The sequence below is a fragment of the Dermacentor variabilis genome, chromosome 3 (assembly GCF_050947875.1).
Source record: "Dermacentor variabilis isolate Ectoservices chromosome 3, ASM5094787v1, whole genome shotgun sequence".
NCBI lineage: Eukaryota > Metazoa > Arthropoda > Arachnida > Ixodida > Ixodidae > Dermacentor > Dermacentor variabilis.
This window is the reverse complement of record NC_134570.1, coordinates 163150739-163155138: the sequence shown is the minus strand read 5'-3', so window position 1 is coordinate 163155138 and position 4400 is coordinate 163150739. Positions and strand designations below refer to the sequence as shown.

General features: G+C 47.4%; 1 pseudogene; it reads left to right on the top strand.

Annotated features, from left to right (window-relative positions):
* Window positions 1-440: 440 nt before the first annotated feature.
* LOC142574879 (uncharacterized) lies at window positions 441-3826 on the top strand (annotated as a pseudogene).
* The last annotated feature ends 574 nt before the right edge of the window (window positions 3827-4400 follow it).

Sequence of the window (4400 nt, the reverse complement as noted above, 5' to 3'; positions counted from 1 at the left end):
ATCGAGAGTCGGCTGCGAAGGTTTCAGGCATGTAAAATGTGCTCGGCGCTGTCTACCTTCCGTCTTTCACTTCTTCCCCCCTTCTTGGCGCCGTTCAGTACAAGCATGCATGGTGAGTTAAAAACGAATTCTGGCAAAGTAGCTCTGTTGACTTTACCTCTTGCTAGCTAAACTTTAAATATTGCGCTTGACCCTGAATGTTTTTAATAGCTGACCATTTTATTTTCCAGGCCGGCCGTCGTCTGACCGTACCCATCCGGACTATGTCCCTACAATATTTCCGTACCGTGATCAAGGCAACACCACCAGAAACTTCAGCGGTACCAGCGTGGCCAAAGGAGGCGCAGTGTGCAAGCTAGCAGACCTGCAGTGGGGAGCAAAAGTGCAAATATCTGCACCTACTACAAGTGACCTCGCAACATCGTCAATAACTGACAATGATGTCGGCCTCGAGGATTACAGTAAAGATTCTTGCGAAGCTGAAACAGACAATGCTTACTATGGCTGATATATCTGCTCTTACTTTAGAGAATGCAGCACTGAAAGATAACGTTGCTTGTTTGGAACAGCTGGCATCTGCAAAGAAAAAAAATGAGGAGCTTGAGATGAAAAATCAGCCAGTTCCGATTTGGAAGATAACTAGGTACATTGTTATCAAGTCTCAGAAAGCTGTGAAGTTCCACACAGGTGTCATGTCTGCAGAAATGTTTGCTGCATTGCTTCAAATGGTTCTGTCTGTCTGGAGCCCAACAACTCGAAGAACCCTGGATCCAGAGCAGCTGCTCATTTTAGTGCTTATGAGACTGCGTCTCGGACTTCTGACGGAAGATCTAGCATTTCGGTTTGGCATTTCTGCAACTTCTGTAAGCCGGATTTCTCATTCGTTGCTAGATGTCTTACCCCCGAATGCAGAGATCTAACTTGGCTCGAACTTGACTTCTGGCAGTCTCAAGACAGCTTCGCCGCGCGTCGTAAATCGTGCTTGATCTTGCGGACGACTTGCGAACGACTTGGCTGCGTCGAAGTCCGCTCAAATTTCAAGTCTCCTGCCGGGCTAGCTTGAAACTGACTTCGTGTGTTATTCCACCATGGCAGCCTCCCGAACGGACGTCGCGTGGAGGTTATCTGCTTTCGAGTTTGCTTGCCACGCCATGGATACAGTATTTTCAGAGGGGCAGCCCTTGCCGAAAATTCCGCGACCCACCCTACGTGACCGAGGGAATCCGATGTAGCTGTACGACGACGAACAATTCCTCGCTCGCTACAGATTCACGAAGAACGCCGTGCGACTTCTCGCTATGTTGCCTATCCGGGTAAGCGGGGACAACAGAGGACCGCCTGTGTGCCTCCCATGCTGCAGTTGATGGCTGTGATGTTTTACGGTGCTGGGACGTTTCAGACAGTCACCGGAGGTCCGGTCCGCATTCCTCAGTCAACAGTGTGCCGCGCAGTTGGAAAGGTGACCCTGCTCATCGCGAAGCACCCGCGCCCGATGCTGGTGCGCTTCCCGCAATTGTGGAAAGATTGATTGCGAGCGTATTTTCTCATCTCCTGTCACTACACATGCCATCACCAGCTATTAGCGCTCACGACCATATTTACGCTCAGCATGCCGAACTGTCACGCACTCATCCACCGAATACGAAACATGCGCATTAACATAATAAAAAGTAGCCCAAATAAGTCAGTCATGCACAACATGTCCGCTTACCAGTTTTGTGGCGCTTTCAATTTTTTTTCGCAGCTTCCTCTTTCCACTTTTGCTTCAGGTTGGTCCAGCATTTTTGCAGTTGCAGGTGATCGCGCCGCGTAATCCCGTGGTTGGCATTATAATGTTTTGATATTTCTTTCCATGTCTGATTCTTCTTGGTCAACGACGCGACATCAGTTTTCTTGCATTCCACAATATGCTTGTAGTCGTTCACGAGTGTCGTCAGCTGGCTCTTTTCGTCTTCAGTAAAACGGGGTGCCGTCTTGCGTTGCGGCGCATTGTCTTGAGAGAACAGCGTACGTGAGTGAGACATTTCAGCGTCAAAGCCTGTTGACAGGACAGCAATTTCGTACAAAATGAGGCGCGCGGCCGTCGCGCGAGCCCCACAACTTGTTTTCCTAACAGACGACACTTTCCTAGCGGACCGCACGCACTGCCAATTTGCGATGCCTACGACTGTGCCCCACTCTCCCTCTCGTTCTCGACAAACCCTCCATGCGAAGTAGACAAATCGTTTGCACGTGTCATTTTATTTATTTATTTTGTTTTTTATCGGGTGTTGTCACCCATATGGGTCCGGGCAGGGGACTCTACGGCGCTCGGTACTCTTCGTTCGCGGCACATGTTGCAGTTTTTTTCCTGTTTGTGACTCCGGCCTAGTGCGTTCGAATAGGTTGGTCTTTTCTTGAAAGGGTCACGTAGCCCGAGCAAGACAAGGGCTGTCGCCTTCCTCCTGGAACACCTATAGACGAAAAGGGACGCGCGAGCGCCCTCAGAAACCGACCGTATGCCTCGTCTCGGCCTCTTGTATCCGGTTGCCAGCCCAGACGGCGCATGAACGCCTTGCGGCAATCGAGAACAAAAGCCATTTAAAGACCACCATACGAACCAACCATTTCGTTCGCTTCTCTACGGCCAGTTGTACAAACACGCAACAAGACCTCTGAGTTAAAGATAAGCTAAAACCAAAATAAATGTGACGATTAAATTGATTTGCACTCAAATACACTGTCGCCTAAAAGTGTAGCGGCAACTTGCAAAACTGGTGAAACCTGCAACTCAAAAAGCGCGCCAGAACACCGAAACTTGAAGACCACTTAAACCCGCCAGGAACGCGCGCTTTCCGCAAGCAACACTGCCCATCGCAGCGGCGGACGTAGCCAGATGGAATAAGTTTACGCAGGCTATACTTCAGCACTTATGCCCTGGTGGAAATTTGGAAAGATACATACTTTATTGCTGTACAACGTGCCTTACGCTAATAAATTTATTGTTAACCTCGGACACAGACGAGCAACCTGCTTTTGCATTGGAGCACAGACTTGACGAAGCAAGTCAGCTTGAGCGTCTATGAAACTCGAAAGCCTACTTGGGCGTTTTGAAGTCCGCCTCTTGCTTCGGGCCGACTTCGTCAAGTCCAAGCCCGATCCAAGTTAGATTTCTGCATTCGGGGGTTAGCTGAAAACTTCAAGAAGCTGTTGATTTGGCCATCTCGCTGAACACTGCAATCTAGGTGCCCTGAAACATTCAAAGATGCTGCATTCAAGAATGTCAGGGGCATTATTGATTGCACAGGAATATTTATCGAAAGACCCACTTCAATAACAGCAAGGAGCCAGACATATTTCAACTATAAACATAACAACACTGTCAAGCTTCTTGCGGTGATTTCCCCATCAGGATCGATCATGTTCGTTTCTAAAGCATGGGGCGGGAGGGTGTCTGACAAAGCTGACGCAACACAGCGGACTGCTTGAATTGGTAGAAGGGGACGTGTTCCTTGTAGACAGAGGATTCAGATGTGAAGAAATGTTTGGTGTTCGAGGTGCAAGCCTGTTGATGCCTTCGTTGACGAAGAAGCGAGCACAACTCCCTGGGGCTGAGGTCACCATATCAAGAAAAATGTCCAGTGTCCGCATACACGTCGCACGATCAATTCAGAGGCTGAAATCATTTAGGCTGTTTCACATTATCCTTCCTGTTAACTTTATAAAAAGAGCTGGGAATGTAGGCTATGCCACCATTGACAAGTTGGCAATTGTGTGTAGTGGCCTGGTGAATCTCCAAACACCTATCATCAACACAAACCATGAAGACCTCACTGTATGTGCGTAACTGAAAGGTAAGCTGTGTCTTGCTTGTCAAATAAGAAGTGAAGCAGTCATTGATGTTCCAAGCATGTATATTCAATATGTATTGCTTTTACTACTAGGTTACACATTGCATGCACTTTGGTAAGGCGTCGCTGCAGTAGAAGAATGTCCATACCATTTTCATTATTGCATCAGCAAGCGCAATGTCAGGAGAGGGTTGTAGGGTGTGAATTTGCTAAACTGCAATGGTTTAGTTTTATGAAAAAAGACTACTGCTCTGTTTTAGCTTCCTTTTGACTGTTTTCGACTTGGTGCGCTTACATCAGTTGGCCATAGTTCCACTTGACATTTAGTACGCATCCATAATTTTGGTCTACGTTTAAGCTTAACACATTTCAAATGAAAGTTTGCTGTACACAGTGAACATTGAACAGTGCGGCCAGACTTCTTACCGTGACAGTAACATGTTTCTTTGGCACATTCCATGTGCTTGAGAATTTGTTTAGTCTGCAGTTCAGGAAAGATATGCGTAAAAAAAATCTTGCTGCTTTCAGTCATGCATGTGACCAAAATGATTAATTAAAGCTGATAAGCTC